Source organism: Hypanus sabinus, unplaced genomic scaffold, assembly GCF_030144855.1.
Source record: "Hypanus sabinus isolate sHypSab1 unplaced genomic scaffold, sHypSab1.hap1 scaffold_317, whole genome shotgun sequence".
Lineage (NCBI taxonomy): Eukaryota > Metazoa > Chordata > Chondrichthyes > Myliobatiformes > Dasyatidae > Hypanus > Hypanus sabinus.
In genome coordinates, this window is record NW_026781228.1 from 90,317 (window position 1) to 112,258 (window position 21,942).

Consider the following 21,942-nt stretch of genomic DNA (forward strand, 5'->3'; position numbering starts at 1 on the left):
AACAGTGGAGGGAGAAATAGAAGAGGAATAACGGAGTTTACTTTTTGGGAAGCGGGGGGAAAGATTTCTGGATAAAAATAGTAAACTATTTGAATCCTCACATTAGGCGAGTCTGTTTCACGCAGAACGCAGGTGTCGCTGGATTTGAGGTGCATACTAATTTGATTTGCGGGCAGTGGGCAGATATTGGGGGTGTAAGCATATTTTGTCATTTCGTGAAATGTTTTTGGGATAATGTAGTTTCCAAGTCGGTGTATCCACGGGTTTCAAGTTATACGGAGACATAAGGGTGGACACGGATTTGGTGGTGCGTACGGATCTCGGTGTTCTCACTGATTTGGCGTGTCTGCGGATTCGAAGGTGTGGCGAATCTCAAAGTTATTCTATTTATAGATACAGTAACAAAACTGTCATTTGAACGTCGATATCTGACCTTGAATTTCATTTTTCCTCTTCTTTAGGCAGCCATTATGTCACAATTTGAAATGATTCTTCGTCGGGGATAATCGAATATGCTTTTGGGTTTCTCAGTGGGTTCACACACACACTCACACACACACACACACACACACACACACACACACACACACACACACACACACACACACACACACACACACACACACACACACACGGTTTGGGATGCACTTTTATTTGAGGATGGGCATATATTTTGAGTTGCACACGGATTTGGGAATGTGTACAGGTATAGGTGTCCGTTGTCGAAGATGGCGATGCACATGGATTTCGGGTTAATCACAGGGTTGCTTGTGTCAGAGGGTATCAACTTGATCACGAATTTTTGGTTATGTACCGATTTTTTTATAACTTTTTTATTGCATTTTTAAGTAGTTACAAAATGAAGTATGGAAAAACAATGTCCTTCCGCCCTCCCCTTATCCCTCCCCCCTAACTGCCCTATAGAAAAAAAAGAAAGAAAGATTGCCTGGTTGTTGGAAGATCTCCACATGCTCCATGGAATTCGTAATGACTTTAATATGTACATTTATTTCTTTCCCCAAATAACCAATTGTTTCATCTTCAGAACATTTATAGATTCAATCCTGTCTTTTGTAAATAAGGGCTCCAAATTTTCAGAAATGTTTCATATTTATCTCTTAAATTATAAGTATTTTTTTCTAATGGAATACAACCATAAATTTCTTTCTTCCAAGAATCTATACTTAAATATGTATCCGATTTCCAAGTAACTGCAATAGCTTTTTTGGCTATCGCCAGTGCAATTTTTATAAATTCATTCTGGTGTTTATTTAGTTTGAGTTTTGGTTTTATCCCTTCAATATCACCTATTAAGAGTAATATTGGATTATGAGGAAATTGTGTTCCTCTAATTTGTTCCAGTAAAAGTCTTAAATATGTCCAAAAAGGTTGAATTTTAGAACAAGACCATGTAGAATGTAAAAAAGTACCAGTTTGCTGGTTACATCGGAAACACTGATCCGATAAGTTTGGATTTAATTTATTTATTTTTTGTGGTGTAATATATAATTGATGTAGGAAATTATACTGCACTAATCTTACCCGAACATTTATTGTATTTGTCATGCTATCAAGACATAGTCTTGACAATTTGTTTCTTCAATTTTAATATTCAAATCACTTTCCCATTTTTGTCTTGACTTATGAATTCCTTGTTTAATTGTCTGTTTTTGAATCAGGTTATACATACAAGATACAATTTTTTTAATATTTCCTTTTTGCATTAAAATTTCTATTTCATTAGGTTTCGGCAATAACATTGTTTGACCTAATTTTTCTCTTAAATAAGCCCTTAATTGAAAATAACAATATAAAGTATTATTTGATACTTTATATGTATTATTTAATTGATCAAATGACATTAATATACCTCCTTCAAATCAATTCGCTATATATCTAATCCCTTTTTGTATCCAATTATATAAAAGTTGATTGTCCATGGTCAAAGGAATAAGTCTATTTTGAATTAAAGGTCTCTTTGCTAATAAAGATTTTTTTTGTCTCATCATCAACATTTATCTTATTCCATAAATCAATCAAATGTTTTAATATAGGAGATTCTTTCTTTTCCCGTATCCGTTTAGATTCCCATTTGTATATAAAATGTATATAAAATGGTACGTTTTCTCCTATTTTATCTGATTCTACTCTAACCCATGCCGGTTTATCTTTCTCGAAAAAAGATGCAATAAATCTGTTGATTTGCTTTATAATAATTCTAAAAATTTGGAAGTTGTAATCCTCCTAGATCAAATTTCCATGTCAATTTTTCCAACGATATTCTTGACATCTTACCTTTCCAGAGAAATTTCCTCACATATTTGTTTAACTCTTGAAAAAACTTCTGGGGTAATTGTATTGGTAATGATTGAAATAAATATTGTAGTCTAGGGAATATATTCATTTTCATAGTATTTACTCTACCTACTAATGTTATTGGTAATGCCATCCATTTATCAAGATCTTCCTGAATTTTTTTCAAAAGTGATAAATAATTTAATTTGTATAAGATTTTTATGTCATTATCAACTCTCATACCTAAATATTTTATACCATTTGCTGGACAACTAAATTGAGTTATTAATCGACATTGATTATAATCTCCTTTAGTAAGAGGTAAAATTTCACTTTTATCCCAATTTATTTTATAACCCGATATTTTCCCATATTCTTCTAATCTATAGGATAATTTGCGTAGTGAATGTAGTGGATCTGTTAAATAAAGTAGAACATCATCAGCAAATAAGTTAATCTTGTATTCTTCCTGATTAACTCTGAAACCCTTAATATCTGGATCCATTCTAATTAATTCAGCTAGTGGTTCTATTGCCAACACAAACAAAGCTGGTGATAATGGGCAACCTTGCCTAGTTGATCTTGTTAACTGAAATGATGTTGAAATTTGACCATTTGTCACTACTTTAGCTTTGGGATTAGTATTTAAGGTTTTAATCCATTTTATAAATGATTTTCATAATCCATATTTTTCCAATACCTTAAATAAAAAATCCCATTCCAATCTATCAAATGCTTTTTCTGCATCTAAAGCAACTGCCACATTCATTTCCTCCCTCTTTTGCGCTAAATGGATTATACTAAATAAACGGGTTACATTATCTGCCGATTGTCTATTTTTGATAAATCCTGTTTGATCCATATGCACTAATTTTGGTAAGCATTTAGATAATCTATTAGATAAGATTTTTGCTATTATTTTATAATCGGTGTTTAATAAAGAAATAGGTCTATATGATGCTGGTTTTAAAAGGTCTATCTTTTTTTGGCAATACTATTAAAGTAGCTGTTGAAAAAGATTCTGGAAGTTTATGCGTTTTTTCCGCTTGATATATTAACTCCATAAAAGGAGGAATTAATAAATCTTTAAACTTTTTATAAAATTCAGGTGGAAAACGATCTTCTCCTGGAGATTTATTACTTTGAAGTGATCCCAAAGCTTCCTCAACTTCCTTCAATGTAAAAGGCGTATTTAATCTCTTTTGTTCTTCTGTATTTAATTTTGGAAGAGTTATTTGTGATAAAAATTCTTCAATCTTAACATCATCATTCTTTGATTCTGATTGATACAACTCAGAATAAAAATTCTTAAAAGCCTCATTAATTTCTAGAGGCTTATAAGTAATTTCATTCACTTTTGTTCGAATTGCATTTATTGCTTTGGAAATCTGATCTGTTTTTAACTGCAATGCAAGAACTTTATGTGATCTTTCACCTAGTTCAGAATATCTCTGTTTAGTTCTCATAATTACTTTTTCTGTTCGATATGTCTGGAGTGTATTATATTTTAACTTCTTATTAATAAGTTTTCTTCTTTTTTCTTCTGTCATATTTCTTTGAGATTCTTTTTCTAATTTTATAATCTCTTTTTCCAATTGATCTATTTCTATCATATATTCCTACTTAATTTTAGAAGTATAACTTATTATCTGGCCTCTCAATTATGCTTTCATTGCTTCCCATAATATAAATTTATCACCAACTGAATGTAAATTTCTATCTGAAAAGAACTTAATCTGCTTTCTCATAAAATCACAAAAATCTTGACGTTTTAATAGAATTGAATTAAATCTCCATCTATAAACTGATTCCTCGATCTATCATTGTCATTGTCATTGTTAAAGGAGTGTGATCAGACAATAGTCTTGCTTTATATTCCTCATTTTTCACTCTATCGTGAGTATTTGTTGATAATAGTAAAACATCTATCCAAGAGTATGTTTTATGTCTATTTGAATAGAATGAATAATCCCTTTCTTTTGGATAGATTCTTCTACATATATCAATCAAATTTAAATCTTTCATCAATGATAGAGTTAATGTTGCTACTTTTGATATTGTAATAGCCTTTGTTGATCTATCTAAAACTGGATCTAAACAAAAACTAAAATCTTCACCTTTTAATATTTCATCATGTGCGTTAGCCAAATTCAAAAAAAACCTCCTGTATAAATTTTACATCATTTTCATTTGGTGCATAAATATTCATAAGAGTCCATAGTTCTGAAAAAATTTGACAATGTATAATTAAATATCTTCCTGCCGAATCAGTTAATACATTTTGTATTTTAATTGGTAAATGTTTATTAACCAAAATTGAAACTCCTCTCGCCTTTGAGTTAAATGAAGCTGCAATAACATTTCCAACCCAGTCTGTTTTTAATTTCTGATGTTCTATATCCGTTAAATGAGCTTCTTGTAAGAAAGCTATATCTATTTTCATTTTTTTAATATATGTTAAAATTCTTTTTTCTTTTTATTGGTCCATTAAGCCCATTAACATTAAAACTTAAAAAAATTCAATAGATTAGTCATTATTTTTAATTATGTTACTCCAATCTATAATAATATCTAATCTTTCAACTTTCATTGTATCCTGGGAAATCTTTTTAGAAGTCTCCATGTTGCTATGTGTGTCCCCACCAATCATCCAGGCAAAAGAATAGAAGAAAAATACAAAGTAAAGAAAAAAACAAAATACCCCCCTACTAATGTTGTGAAAGAAAAAAAAAACACAACATTACCCTCCTTATTGTACGGGTCATGGCAATCGCCATGATTACACACGTGAATCCCGTAGTAACCGATTCAAAGCTCCCCAGCCCCCCCGCAACATAAAAAGTATATATATAAAAAAACATACTATTCTCAGTTATTATTTCTAAAATTTTACTTTTTTCCCTTATATCATCCTTAAATGTCCATCAGTTCCATGCACTATTTCTGTCTTCATCTTTAACCATTACATTTAAAAGTCTCTACGTTTAATTAGCGAAGAGATGGGATTTTTTGTGCGAACACCTCCGCTTCACGATAATCAGAAAAAAAAATCGTTTTCCCTCCTCCAAAAAAATTATCAGTGTTGCTGGCTGACGCATTAAAAACATAACCTTTTTTCCATAAAACTTTTTTAGCTTGGTTGAATTCTTTCTTTCTCTTCAAAAGGTTATAACTTATATCAGGATAAAAAAGAACTGGTTTCTCTGCTATCATCAATGGACTTTTTCTTCTCTTGGCACCTTGGGCAGCTGCCTTCAAAATCTTTTCTTTGTCCTGGTATCTTAAACACCTTATCAGAATTGATCGCGGATTTTGATCATCTTGAGATCTTGGTCTTAAGACTCTGTGCACCCTTTCAAATTCAATTGAAGTTTCTTCAGCCATTTCCAATTTTTAAGGTATCCATTTTTGATAAAAAAAAATATTGGGTCTTCTCCTTCGGTACCTTCTTTAAGTCCAACAATTTTAATATTGTTGCGTCTACTAAAATTTTCGAGCTTATCAATTTTTCCCACGAGTTGTTTTCTTTCTGATGTCCAGGCATCATTATCATCTTCCATCCTCTTCATTCTTCCATCCATTTCTTCCACTTTGACTTCCAAATCTGTAATTTTCTTTTCCATTTTTACCTGTTTCTTTGTCATTTTATCAAACATAGCCTCCATTTTTGTTATTTTTTCTTTAATTTCTTTTAACGCATTTATTTTTTTTTCTAATTTATGCATTATTTGCCTCAAAATCTTTTTTGTGTTTTCAGAGGAACTTTCATCTTCTTCTTCTGCTCCATCTTCGTCTGATTTTTCCAGAGCGTCCGGCTCTCTCTGAGACTCACTTTCACTGTCGGTTTCAGGCGTTGCTGGGTTTTGTAGTTCTGGGTGCACTCGTTTGCGCATGCTCGTTCCTTTCCGCTTGCGCAGTTCTCGTTGATCTTTTCCTTTAGAAATGGCCGATGCTGCCGCGTTCTCCTTTTCTGTTTCACCATTGGTGTGTTGTAACTGAGTCCGCTGTTCTTCGGTAGAAGTAGGCATTGATTCTGTTCCAAGAGGGATCTTCGTCGAAGTAGTTTTCTTCATCCTCTGTTTATGAGGCATAGCTTAAAACAATCCAGAGTAGTTTATGAGTAACCTTAAAAAAAGTATTGATTGACTTTTCTTCACTTAAACATTAATTTATTAACTTTTTTATGGGAGCTCTGAGTTCCAGCGTCTCGATCCTACGTCATCACGTGACGTCCCCTATGTACCGATTTTAAAGTCCAGTCAGCTGCCTTCTGAACTGTTTGAAACGCTTCCTGCTCTGGGAATATCTGGTGTGAATGTGAGAGGTGTCAGCACGTTTGGGGTGCACACTGAATTGGACATTGCACAGATTCCATGGTATCTTCTCGAATATGTAGATACAAATCGGTCTGGCGATTGAGCAGATTTAGGGATGTGTTCTCCAGTATCGGACGCGCACGGATTTGGGATTAACACTGTAAAATGTTTTTGAATCTGACAGAACCAAACATGCATATGCCGTTGTCAGCAGGTTGAGTGCACATGGAATTTGGGGTTCCGCACGCATTCTGGGTTACGTGCGGATTTTTAATGTCGAGGCCCATCTTCTTACCCTGTTCTGTTGCGGCTGGACTTCGCCCTTAAACTGCTGGAGAAAGTGAGAAAAGGACAGATGCTTTTATTCTCGCGGTAGGGAACAGTCTACAGTGCCAAGTGCTCCTGTCATGTTTTGTCACCCTGCAACCTTATCCTTCAATCTCTTTGAATTACGGAGGTGAACGTGTGTATAAATGTCTCTCTCCAGCTTACTTCATCATGATCATAATGATGAAGTACTTGTACTTTTTTTAATGTTTCCTAATTATAGATGCAATTTTTTTATGGTTTATCGCCAAGCAGCAGTGAACCATCTGATTGGCCTTGCAGAGTTCTCTTTGGGAACTGGTGAACTTGATCAGCTCAGCATTTCTGATCGTGTGCTCACGATCACGCTTAATCAAAAAAGGCGGTCATATTCTGAACAGTTTGAAATGTTAACCTCATGATTATGTGGATGTGTCAGCGGGCTTGGATGGAAACTCAATTAGGAATGGCGCAGATTTAGGGCAGCATCGGCGAATATGGAGGTGCACACTGCTTTGGTGTGCTCATGGATTAGCAGATGCGCACATATAGGGGTGCCTTATAAAATATGGGGTGCACAGTGATTTGGGAAATCCGCAGATTCAGGGGTTTGGAGGCAAACATGTGTCTGCAAACTGTATTATGGAGTGCACATGGATTTGGGGAGTCGTGCAGATTTAAAAGTGTTTACCTGAGCGTTGGGCACGGATTTGGCGATGTGCACAGATTGAGAAGAGTTTTGTCCAATTTGACGGTGCACACAAATTTGGGACATACATTGGAGTTCTGTCTGTCGCCCTATCTGCAGTTGAAATCGCATTTTGGTGTGCGTGGGAATTTTAAATGTCGAAACAGACATTTTCCGAACTGTTTGAATTCATTCCTTCTCTGGAATAATCTATTTTGTATGTGGGATGTCTTTGGGTGAGGTGCACTGACTTGGGGATGCGTTTTGGGTGTGTTGGCGGATCAGGATTTGCAGACGAATAAAGTTTGGTTTTGATGTGGATTTTTAATGACAAGGCTCCAATTTTGTGAACTGGTTGAAATGGACTTTGCTTTGGGATAATATAATATATGTGGTGTGTCAGCGTGTTTGGAGAGCTCACTGAAATGCTGACATGCGCAGATTTCGGGGTGTGTTTTCAAAGATGGGCGTGCACATGTATTTTGAATACATATAGATTTGGCTGTGTTTGCCGGAGCAAAGATTGCGCACGAATCCTTGGGGAGGTCATGAAACCGGGGATGCGCACGGATTTAGGTGAGTTCTCGAAAATGGGATTGCACACGCATTTGCACACGTGCGCTGATTCAGGGTGTGTACTCCAATATGGGGCTGTGGATCTATTTGGGGATTGAGCAGATATAGAGGTGTGTCGACGAATATGGGAGTGGCAAAGATATTGTGGGTGTACATGACGGTTCAGATGGATCTGGCTGTGTCGGAACTTGGGATGCGTGCGGATAATTTAACGCTCAGGTCGCCAGTTTGTGTTTGGAGTGAATCTTCGTCTGGATAATTTAATGTGCATATGGGAATATGCGCAGATCTGGGGGTGCAAGTGGATTTCAGTGATGTGCGCATTTTTAAGTGGGAATTTTAAATATGGGAGTGCACACGAATTTGGGTGACAGCCAGATCTGTGTATGTAGGGCGATTTGCAAACGAATTTTAGGGGGCGTGAGAACTTTTATTGTCGGGACAACCATTTTCTGCTCTGAACCATACCTCTGTAATAGGTGTTTCACTACTTTACGTATTAATCCAGGTTCGAAGTATGTCTGTCTTAAGTGTTACACACCATTTGTGACATAAACTGACCCCGGCCTCGGAGCCACCTGGATAATTAACTGTGTCCAGTCTGATCTTCAGTTTGGCGTTCCTTGACCTCGTCTCTGCCTTTCATTCAATGCTACTTGCTCACCTGTGGTTCTAGTTCCTACTCCGTCGCCCACCCCACAACAGCAGGCATGCGCATACCACATGTTAATGCCAGGGTAGCTGCATTAAACTCCCCAGTTAGAATATTAAATTTTTTTCAGTACACATGTAAAACCCGTGCTCCTTACACCAGCCATACCAAATGCTGGAAGAAAGTCCAATAATGTGTGTATACGATGACCTCCAGCACAAATCGTTAGCCATACATTTACCTGGACTTACTTAGCACCTCTTCCCTCGTCAGATCACTAATTCGGAGTTGCTAGCTCTTCAGCCATGAACCTTCGAAACCACTAAATTAACTTATTTGGAAATGTTGGGGGATCACTAGGCTTGCATAGCACGACTCTCCTGTTCCTCCACACTGTGATCAAATCTACCATATGTACTCTGTTATCCAGTTTAAAATTTTATTGTGTATGAACTACTTATTGTGATAAAATTCTACGTTGTCCACAATATCACATAGTTGTCATTGATTAATTTAGAGATGAAGCGAAGAATAATGAACCATGGAGCACAATAACCTCAATTTTACACCAGCCTAATCGCTAAGTTGTTTTCTGTTTTTTTTTTTTCAGTTTACCTTGTGAGAATACCAACAAATATCACGCAGGGGATGTACAAATTCCTTCCTGAAAAAAAACACAGGAGTGAACTCCGATTTCCATCGCCCCGAGCTGGAATCGTCTGATTCTAACCGGGATGCTACGTGGATCCCCAAACTGCAAGTTACCAACCCACATATCCACTTCTTCTCTCAAGTCATTTACAAATATCAGAGAAAGCAGGGTTACAGAACAGATCTTTTGGAAACGCCCCATCTACTGCCAGCCCCCATACTCACCATGCCTCCCGACGTCCTGGATCGAGCTATTGTGGGGACTCTTGTCAAACGCCTCACTCAATTCCATACACAGATCATCTATCTCATTAATTTGTTTTGTCACTCTCTCAGAAAGTCAGTCAGGTGCGTAAGTTATGACCTTCCCCTCACAAAGCCAGTTGATTGCCTGTGATTCTGCTTCTACAATTATTTGTCAAACCTGTCGTGAAGAATCCCCTTCAAACGTTTAGCCTCCATTGATGGCAGTAGTCACTGTTTTACAATTCCCAGGATTATCCTCACTACTTATTACCCGTCTTAACCAAGCTTATATTAAGAGTTTCTACTTCGGTATTACCCGCTCACGATTTAAAATAATAAACATCATGGACCAACCACTGAAGGACTCAGATTAATTTCTCAATTTACCTTTCTCTGGAGAATGTAAAATCTCAATACAAACTGCCGCAATTCCCAACTTATTTCTAATTGTATAAATAATTTATCACTGATCGTGTCTGTTTAGAGAAACCCTCCAATTTCCCAGTTGCGCCAATTCAAAATTAGCAGAACCTTTTTTTCCATTAATTATCAAGTTTCTGTTTCTATCACACTGTCCTTTTCAAACATACTTTCCATGTTCTTTTTCCAAGGTCAGTTCTGCGTTGCTATAGTCGAATATCTCGCTGACAGTGACTAAGAGTAGACCAGTCAGAAGCAGGAGACCATCTGCAGACTCTAGAATTCCAAAGTGCTGGAGGATCTCTGCAGGCCAGGCAGCATCTGTGGACAAGTGCAAACTGTGGACGTTTAGGGCAGAGACCTTTCATCAGAATTGGATTTACTTTTCTCTCTCTACAAGTCTGCTGCCTGGGCTGAAGACTTTCACCAGCACTTTGTGCAGGATTAGTTCATATCAGTTCGCATTTCGCTCTGCTGTGTCTTTTGTCCTTGGGTTCACAGCATCGGCTCGTCCACCTAACACCGCTCCTCCACGTAACACCGCTCCTCCACATTCCCTTTGAAAGCTAACATTCTGTTCCTGGAAATTAGTTCAAATCGGAAAACAGAAGGATAAAATACAGGTAAGGGAGAGGAGAAAATTAGTGTGATGTAAAGGACGGGTAATGATGGGAGCAGGAATGGTTAATACCGACGGAAGTATACTCCATATCAAGCTGTTTTGTCAGAATCGGGAAGAAGGGTTGACAGGTTCGCTTCAAGGCACACCTTAAGCGGTACGAGGGTGAAATGAAAAGGGGATTTTTACTGGGATGCTGAGTCCAGTGGTGCCGTTGCGATCGACTGTACATATTTGTTGTATAACTGTAAGACAACACACACAAAATGCTGGAGCAATTGAGCAGATGGATGGCAACTTTGGAAAAGAGTAAACATTCAACTATGCGGGCCGACAACCTTCATGATTTTGTATGTGTTGTTCTGTATTTCGATCATCGACAGATTTTCTCCTGCTTTGTTTGAAACTCTGTTCATTACATTGTTTCCGTTTATTTACAAGTGGGAGTACAGAATAGGAGCGTGAAGACAGCTGAATTGTAAAACTGCATAGCATTTATTTCTATGCTTTAATGAGTTTCAAAATCCGATTAACTGGGTATTTCACCACATTCTTGAGATCCTTACGGAATTTGCTCTGAGTCAGGACGTAAATACACGTGTTGGTGCAGGAACTTAGAATCTGCAGCATTCCTGATGTCTCTTCTATAATGTAAACGGGATTCATGACAGAGTAATAAACAAAACTCATTGAAATCCGCTGATAGATACAGCATGCCAAACGTGTTCCCCACAACAATATGAAACTTCCCGTTATGCTGAAGAGCAAAATGATGGATTTGCGTCGGCTCTCCATCTCCCGGTCCTTGTCATTCTCTCGACTCTTTTGTGCCCGGAGCCTCCTGCGGGCTTGACTGACCACCAGAATCCGCCCGACAGTCAGAATATTGAAAAATAAAATCAGAAAGAATGGGACACAAGGGGTTAAAATGCGGTGAAACATCTCAAATACCACCCATGACGGAGAGTTTCTGTAGCTCGGTGTAAGAACACAATACCAGGGGATACCATCAATTATTATCAGGCTCGTATACAAAGCCCCAGGGGACACTCTCCAAACAGGCCAGAACACTCACTGTCCCGATAACCACAGCCGCCGTTCTCTCGGTGCAATATTTTGTTTTCAGCTTCTCACAGCAAATAGCCACAAATCGATCGACGGTGAAAGAGGCAGTCAACCAGACAGAGGCAGTAGTGCTCGTATGAATCAGCCATCTAGCGATACTGCACACAGGAGTGATGAACAGGAATGATCGGGGAAAATAAAGCCAAGCAGTCCACATCATGAGCGGAAGCGTGATAACGACCAGGAGATCGGCCGCTGCCATTCCCACCAGGTAGAGAATTACACATTTGGAGAGACCGCACTTATCCCGGGATAGGATCACAATCGCCATCAAGTTCGCTGAAGAGAGAGGGGAAATAGGAAATTGAGAAAATGCTGAGTAAAACCCATTGCCGCAGTTTTCGAGGATCATGTAGTATTCCCATTTTATTGTTGCATTCAACGGTAGAAGGGTGAAGAGAGGGTCAAGAGCTGGCTGAGCTTACACAATAAAATAAAGTCAAATAATGTAAATTCGGATTCCTTTCTGATGACCAAAAATATGAAGAGGCAGCAGACAGATGAAACTAGGTACCTTCAGAGTCAGTACAGTGTGGAACATTTTTATCGGCTTCATCCGCGTCTGATATCAATGAAATAAATCAATTCGGACGCCGATGGCGGGATTCTTTCATTAAACAATCATCAACTTCCCTGTGACTCCCTGTCAGCGACAGAACAGCCGAAGGGCACAACAGAAACAGGAATTCCCGGAACCACTCATCCAGACAAAATAGAATATGATGTGGGAAAGCAGTGAACGTGTATTTTCTGAGCTGTGTTCAGAGAGCCCCCATGACACAACTTTCTCTTACTCTTTCTATACAAGCTGCCTGAGGTTTTGTGTTTCCAGCATTTCCCGTGTTTGTTTCCTATTCCAGCATTTACCACCGCGCCGACTTTACAGCAGAACATTGACTGAGGTAGCAGTCACAACCTAGTCTGATACAGCCTCTCAGATATACTTGACGCTCCCGACTAAATCCATGACAGGGAAGCCGGGAGAATAATCCAACGTACAGTAGCAGGCACGTTGACACAGTCAGATGTATGCAGCGGTGTCAGATGTGGATACATTATAATATGTTTTACGCTATTTATGGTTATATGGACAGTATAATGCATTTCACAGTGTTGGTAGTTATGAATCTACACGTCGGATTTGTTAATTGATCTGCAACGACATCATTGTGTTGTCCAGCAACTGCTTCACTTTCTGTCACACCACACACTTTTACTGAAAACCCTCAATCTTCCTGCTGTAACAGGGAGCTCCTCAAATTTGCTGTATCGTTACCACTAATCGATTGTTTGATCATGACACGTACCACACACAACCGCTCATATACCAAAGCAGGCAATCAATTAGCATCATCTTCGCGATAGTATAAACACAGTATTTGCAAATGCAGTGCAGCTGCTTCGAGACCAGAAGCACTGAGACCCGAGCATCACATTATTGAACAGAAACCGCTAGAAGATATCTGCCTGTCCCACTGAGGTCTTCCGATGTTGGCGGATTCGCTGAATTCCTACAGCCGTTTGTTTTTAGATCCGGATATCAGAATCCACAATCGCTGTCTTTGCTTCCATTCCTAGATTGCCGAATGCTAGCACTGGAGATGAGGTTGTGGAAACCAGTGACAGAAACAATCACTACATTGGCATTAATTTCAGTTCCCACCAACGGCAGCCGATACCGCAGTTTACCGAGAATTCCAAAGGCTGAAATAAAAGGATAGTAAACTTCTCCTATCCGCAAAAGGACTGGATAACCCATGTCCGTGATAAACTGCCAATTGTGTTGCTCCTGAATTCACAGCTCCCTCGGAAACTCTGAGCTGATGTATTCAAAGCGGCCCGGATTTATAAAAATGATCAGTCTCCAGAGACACTGTTCTGCCGCTGACTGACTGCAGTCACTTGAGCAATCATGGTGATTCAACACCATTCATTGTCTCTGGTGTAAATATTGGGCCGACAGAAGACAAGCACTTCTAAATTCCTAGGCATTACCTCCGCGGTACCTCATCTAGTGAGAAGAATGCCGGAGCTCCATTGATAAACACCCGAAGCAGCCACATTTACAGATTTCATTTTTTTTTTCTCCGCTAATTAACCACTTGTGAACAGAGTTCAACGACACGTCCGAACCCAAACTTCTCTCCCTGTGGTTTTTCGTTTTCAACATCATCCTGGACGCACGCACACACACGCGGAATGACCGTGTTCTGATGACCACGATGCTGATGTACGAAAGATGACAACATTTGCAGATGCTGGAAATCCTCAGAGGAAGGCAAACACACAAAGTGCTGGGAAAAAAATCTAGAGATTTTGCTGATGTAATTGGATCATAAGGGCATCTCAGACCTGCCAGAACTCAAAGGAAGAAATGCAAAGGGAATATTCAATAATAAATATTAAACATAGGTCTCTACATTGGGAAATGAATCGACGTAGGATGGATGAAAGTGAATGAATGAAAGACAAGCATCATATGCTATATTATAACTGTGTGAAAAAGACAGAGGGTCAGACCGACAGATTGACAGTGGTACACGCTGCAACGGCCGCTTCACACAACCGTCTGGCATATACCTCTCCCTCACTGACCGACTTTCCTTCTCCTACCAACAGGGAAAACTACAATCAACTCCGATTTTCCCGCCTATGGAGGCACCGGAGCAGTCGCTCCTCTCTGACACGCAAGGTGTGTTACAAAGCACAGAGATACCGACAGCTCATTAGTTCCACAGTTTCAGACAACAGAGAAATTCAGATTCAGTCCCAGACTGAACTCAAGACCCAGACACAGATTACCAGCACAACGGCTACACTGAAACACAGATGGTTAACATTTCCATTGACCTCGGCACCACTGTCCTACAATAGAGATACAGCCCCAGCCTCCATATCCACACCCACGGGATTAGCAGTGTCAGTGTGAGTTCAGGATTGGGCCAACAGCTGGAAAATTGGGAAATTATGAATGTGGTATTGGAAGAACTTAAGAAAGTTTCGGATAAGCGCGCGGTGTTCTGGACGATATGCGTGTGTCAGAATTAGTCAGCAGGTTAATATCAGACTGTCAGGCGGGGCCGGTTGCGGTAGGACTCAAGTACAGACCAATGAATGTTCTTTTACCAGGATTTTATTAGTCTATCAACACCAGGAGGCAGGGACGTAGCCGGAATGGCAGGCGGAGGTCTTACCCGGGAAAAGCTGTCCGGCGAGGGAAGACGATTACGGATGCTTCAGGCAAGAATCAGGTTCCAAACAGGCAGAATCCGGAAACACAAAATTCAACAATTTCAGTTGGCAGTAGTCACTATCAACAAAAATTCAACAAATTCACTATCGCAGGCTGGAACGACTCAGTTCAGGACCTGGACGAAGAGGCAGAGAGTATAAGTCGAGGCAGGGTTTAAGTGGACCGGGTAATAAGCGAGAACAGAAACAGTTGGGTGAGTGCTATTGAGGAGATAAGTGGGTAATTGGCGAGAGTCCAAATAGGGAAGAGGCTGGTTCAAAGCCCACATGGCCAGGTGAAAAAACGTAGAATTTAATGGCTGTCGTGGTCAAGAGTTATCAGCAGAGCCCCTTTGACCCAGTGTTCAGGGCGGATCCTTAATAGAAACCTGTCTGCTCAGATCCCGGGAGGTCTCCTATGGAGGGACATGAGTGGTGAACTTGATCTTCTATAGTGACCATTTCTTCATTTCTCTGGATTGTGTTTTCATTTAACTTCAGTGCTATGCACTCCTTATTAATTTTACACATGCTGTCATGGAGTGCTGAATCCTAGTTTCGTTGTACAAAGTATATCCTGGGGAGATATTTTACTTGACCCCTCTCCATCCCGATGTTCACCCATGACCTACCACCTTGTACTTCTTCCTCCGCTGTCCACTCTACATTCCTTACTTTGTCTTTGCATCTTTTTTTCCACAGAAATGCCAATACTTCAAGAGCATCGGGGACAGAAGTGAGTATACTGTAGACTTTATTACTAAGGAGAAAATGTGTTTTGGAAACTGAAAGTTCTGAAGGTAGATAAGTCTCCCGGACAGATGGTGAACACCCCAGGCTTCAGAAAGAGGTAGCCGAAGAGTTTGCGCAGACATTATAGCCAGAGAGCACTACAGCACAGTATAATGCCATTCTGCCAATCTAGTCTGTGCCAATCCGTCTATCCGCCGAGTTCAAGCAACCTCCACTGGGACCATATTCCCCCATACCCCTCGCACCATGAACCCATACAAAATTCTTTTACATGTTGAAATCGAACCTGCCACTTGCTCTGGCAGCCCATTCTACAGTCTCATCGCCTCTGAGTGAAGAAGTCGCCCATCATCTTTCTCTTAAAGAACGAGTAATGTCCTTTCAAGAATCACTAGATTTGGGAATGGGTCTGGCGGACTACACAGTTGTAAATATCAGCCCATTCTTTAAGAAGCGAATGAGGCCGAAGAAAGGAAATCATAGGACATTTAGACTGACCTTAGTGGTTGGGATGATCTTGGAGTCCATTAACGATGATTTTTCGATGTACTTGGAAGAGCATAATAAAGTAGGCCAACGTCAGCATAGTTTCCCTCAGAGGAAATCTTGCCTGACGAAGCTGTTGGAATTCTTTGATGAAATAACAGGCAGGATAGAGAAAAGAGAAGCAGTAAATGTTGTTTGTTTGAATTTTCAGATGGTCTTTTACAAGTTGCTGCACATGAGGCTCCTTAACAATACAACAGATCAGGGTATTACAGGAAAGATACTGGCATGAATGAGGATTGGTTTACTAGCGGGAGGCAAAGAGTGAGCTGTTATATTTGCTGCCCGTAACTAATGGCGTTCTGCTGGGGTCGGTATTGAGACCAATCTTTCTCATGTTAGATTTCCTTGATCCATTGAGAGAATTGAAGGCTTGGTTACCAACTTTGCAGTTGATATGAAGGTAGGTGCCGGGCAGGTAGCTTAGAGTAAAACTGGTGTCTGCAAAAGGACTCGGACAGGTTTGGAGAAGAGGCAATAAAGTGGGAGATGGAATACACTGTGGGGACTGTGGTCTACTGTCTGGTACTCAAGTTCTCTCAGCATTACGGTGGACGAACATTATTAGAAAAACACTGCGATATAATATGGGTTTCATTTTGTTACATTCAAAAATGCTATTTTAGTACTACAAGTACATTTCCACAGTGGTGGAAAAGTGCCCTATCTCCCCTCGCCAACTGTAAAATCCCTTCCAACTCCTGCATCATTCCACATTTCGTAAACCCCTCCGACCCCGACAGCACTCGCCATCTCTGCCAAACCCTGTACCATCCACCCTGGTGCATTCAGGTGGCAGCTGACACGATGAAGACACTGCCCGTGCCATATGACAGGGTTCATAAAACACCCTCACACTTCCTGTTTGTAAACCGATTTGCATGGTTATCTTGATTAAACCTCTTCCCACATTCCTCCTGAAAAATATATATTCCCTTTTCTCAGTCCCTTTATGCCGGCCATATCTGTTCCCAGTATGAGGTTTTCCCCTTCCGGGACACCAGAGATGTCCCTTCATAGAGAGGGTATTCCTTCCTCCATCATTGATGCTGATCTCAGTCCAATCGGTTCTGTTTCCTGAAAATCCGCCTTCGCTCCATCTTACCGTCCCCTTAACATTGGCAGAGTCCCTCTTGTCCTTACCTGCAAACCCACTAGACATCGGTGGCAGACTCTCCAGGTTAGAGTAATGAGCAGAGCTGGAATAATTAGGCCGGCTCCTTTGGCAATGGGAATTGCGGGGATGGCCAGGAAACGTGAGTAGACTTGTCCATGTATAGGCAGCCTGGATCAAACCAGTTTCCTGTGCTTTGTCGGGGTGACGTCAGTCTTCCAGCCTCCCGGACAGCCATATCTGTACCCGGTGTGTGGAGCTGCAGCTCCTAAGGGACCACGTTAGGGAACGGGAGTTGCAGCTCGATGACTTTCGTCTGGTGAGGGAGAGAAGAGGTGATAGAAATGAGTTAAAGGCATTTGGACACACCGGGGCCACGGGAGATAGACAAATGGGAAACAGGAGAGGGAAGGGGAAGTGTCAGGTACTAGAGAGTACCACTGTGGCTGTTCCCCTGAACAATAAGTCCTCCTGTTTGAGTACTGGTGGGGGGGGAGTCTACCTGGGGATGCAACTGTGTCCGTGCTTCTGGCGTTGTCCGGCCCTGTGGCTCAGAAGGGTAGGGAAAGGAAGAGGAAGACAGTAGCACAAAGGTAGCAATCTCTGTATTATTGCCTGTGCCACGATACAGTTAGTATAGGAATGGAATGAGGTGAAGGTTAAATGCGTGGCTGAGGGATTAGAGCATGGCACAGGAATTCATATTTCTGGGTCATTAAGACTTCTCTTGGGGCAGGTGTGACCTGTACAAAAAGGATGGATTGCACTTGAATCTCAGGGGGACCAATATCCTGTTTTGGAGATTTGCTAACGCTACTGGGGAGAGTTTAAACTGGAATGGTTGGGGGGTGGGAACCGGGAAAGAGGCGGTTGGCTCACAAATAGAGGGAGCTTGGAGACAATGTGTGAGAGGGGATAGGCAGGTGATAGAGAAGAGACACTCTCAGACCAACGGTTCAAGATGAGTCTATTTTAACGCAAGTATTGTGAATGCAGCATTTGGGCTTAAGGCGTGATTCAGACCTTGGAGCCATGATGTTGTGCTCATTACAGAGACGTGTAATGGCTCATGTACCGGAAAGTGCCGGGTTTTAGATGGTTCAGATAGGACATGGAGCGAGGCAGAAGACGTAGGGTGTGGCACTGTTGAACAGAGATAGTGTGGAGTCTGCAGATAAGGAGGACGTAATGGAATGATTGTCTAGGGAGACTTGGTCGGTGGACGTCAGGAACAGGAAGGGGTCGATAATTATACTGGCTGTTTTTTATAGACAGCCCAGTGGTAATAGGGATATCAAGGAGCAGATAGGGAAACAGATCGTGGCAAGGTATAAAAGTAACAGTTGTCAATAACAGGAGGGAGATTTTAATTTCACAAATATAAGTTGGTACCTCACTAGAACAAGTGTTTTAGATGAAGTGTCTGTCGGGAAGCGTATTTCGCCAAATTTTCCACTGAGACAATGCTCAACATTGGAAGGAAAAGACAGGCTACTGAGCGGACGGATGTAACTGCGGAGTTTTCATCTCAGGTAGCTGAAGGATGGACGTCCGCGGTGGAGGGAGGGCCATGCGGGAATGAATGACTGAAAGAGCGCTGAACTCTGGGATCATGGGACTGATTTGGACGGGACTTTGGTCTGATTTAAATACAAGTGCATGAAATTATAAACCCAGCGTTCTCGATTAAGCTGTGCCGTTGGACATGTAAACATCTGTCTTCAATTTATCCCCCAAACTCCGTTTACAGTTTGTGACTCTTAAATGCATTTTTCCTCCTTCTTCACCGATTCCACATTGCTCCTCTTACCACTTCATTTCTTGAAAAATAGATCAGTTCTCTTTATTTCGGTGTGGGAATGTCGTGGGGGAAAATTCCGGTTAACAAAAATTATGTATATACAGCCCGGAAGGTAATTCATCGAAGCGAATGTGGAGATAGTATGGTCTTGTGACGGGGACGTCATTTCTCACAAATACGACTGGTTTTAAAGGAATACTTTCGACGATTTAACGAAGCAGGAAGGTAGAGGAAGTTTGGATAGACTTCAGAAATGTTTCTAAGAAGTCTCCCATGGCAGATACAGGGAAGCCGAGATTAATTTACATACTAGTCACAATATTAGCTCGGTGAATGAATGCAAATCATAGTGTGCGTGTGTCTCCCTCTTCCCGGACGCTGCCAATAAGCGGCGAGATGTATATTTGCTGCTGGATCCTTTTTTGTTTGCAAAACAGTATGTAAAACAAAATGTGACAATGCCCTTTGTGCAATAAAATTCTGGGAGAACATACAGACTTTTGTATGGTCGCTTTTATTTGTAATCTTGCATTGCTAGGTCATACCTCTCTGAATGCAGTGTTATTAGTGGACTGTACAAGAGGAATTGTTCACCTAGCTTTGAGCAGAAGTGTTCCGACTCGGTCTCACAGCCGGACGGAGCACTGATTCGAGCAGGCATAACGCAACGGGTGCAAATCTAATTGCCACGCCATGGGAAGTATACTGCAGGAACTGAGCGATGGTAGATCAAAATTCACCAGATTGTTTCTGAACTGTGGGGAAGGGAATAAGCTATAAGAAGAAATTTGATTGATTGATATAGGAAATAAATTGAAGGGTCCTTGTAGAAGTTTATGCAATTATGGGGAGGTGTATATTGTACAGATAGCGAAAACTTTGTCTTTTCCTACGTCGGTAGTAGCTAAAACTACAGGCACGTGCATACACAGGTCTGAAGACATTCTTTTTTCCGCCCAGTGCTGCGTGACTATGTCTAGAGCAGACGTTCTGGATGCAGGTGACAATAAAATAATGGGTAAGTGTCTGGATAGCCCTTGGTTAACAAAGTTAGCGAGGGATACGGGCTGTATTATGGGTCTTGCGATTGGCATAGTTCGCTATAGTCGACGTGGGTCAGAATCTATGCAATATTGATTTCCGCTGCAAACTACAAGAAGGTGGCTCTGTCACAGCGCTGACCGCAGCGAATCTCCACTGCCAGTGTAAAGCTAGTTGTGATTGCTCCACCTTTACCTGAGTTACACTGCAGCCGATTGAGCCCTGAGTGTCAAAACGATTGAATGAAATCAACTGAGCGATCAGATGCCGGGATTGCTGATGACGTCACGCTGTCAAGGGCGCTCCTGCACGGAAACGTAGTGAGTGTTATTTTATTCCGTCAATTTAATAGCGAGACCCATTGTACTTAAACACATAAATCCCAGATGCATATCGCGACCCAATGGCGGGTGCCCGATGCGGAGAATTAGTTGATAATGAACGTTCGACCTTTAGGAACATGTGCTTTGCTTTCCCTGTGCTTTTTAACTAATATTGAAAACAAAGTCCAAGGAGATTTTAACACCCGCAGCATTTCTTCTCTAAACTTAGCCTGGGTCGCTGTATAAATGCAGGTGTTGGTGCAGGAACTCAGGTACATCAACATGTAGCCGGCTTCAGTGGCGACGTAGGCAGAGTCGGTGTAATCGCCGTCGTAATGCGCGGTTCCTGTGAGTCGGGTGGTCAGAAAACTCACAGTGACCGGCAGCCACAACAGAATGAAACTGCCGGACACACTAAAGAGTAAAATGATGGATTTCCGGCGGCTTTCCATCTCCGGATCCTTCTGTGTTTGACTGTTGTGACCGCGCAGACCGCGACGCACTTTACTGGCTCTTAATATGCGCCTCACTGTTAGACAGTTAAACAGGGTTATCAGAACAAAAGGCATTATTGCCATTAAAATACTCTGCAGAAAGGAGAATGTGACTCCCACAGGAGACGTCTTGAACCATGAGCTCGGCTGACAGCCCCACTGATTACCGTTAACTACATACACAGGTTTATACTGAAATAGATACGGGACGCTCTGTAAATGCAACAGGACCGGCGCGGTTATAATTCCGGCAACAGCTGTCCTCACTGTGCAATATTTCGCTTTAAGCTTCTGACAACAGATCGCTACAAAGCGATCGACTGTGAACAGGACAGTGAACCAGACGGAGGTTAGCAGGCTGGTTGAATTGAAGTACAGGACAACCTTACAAGCGGATGTGTAGGCCAGGAAGGATGTTGGAAGCTGGTACATGACGACATGATAGCCGATTACACAGAATATCATCACTAGGAGATCTGCCATTGCCATGGCAACCATATAGTGGGATATACATTTGGAAAGGCCGCAATTCCCTCGGAAGAGGACCACCATTGTCAGTAGGTTCGCTAGGGAAAGAGATACAAAATGTGAGTTACAAACGGGGCGAGGAGAAGTGTTTGAGAAGACCAATGTGAAAATACTATTCCGACAGTGATCGGTAAAGTTACTGGCGAAATATGTTCCAAGCGAGAATATTTTAAAATTATTTCAAGAGGCCGAAATCCTCTCATTCAGTGAACTAAAA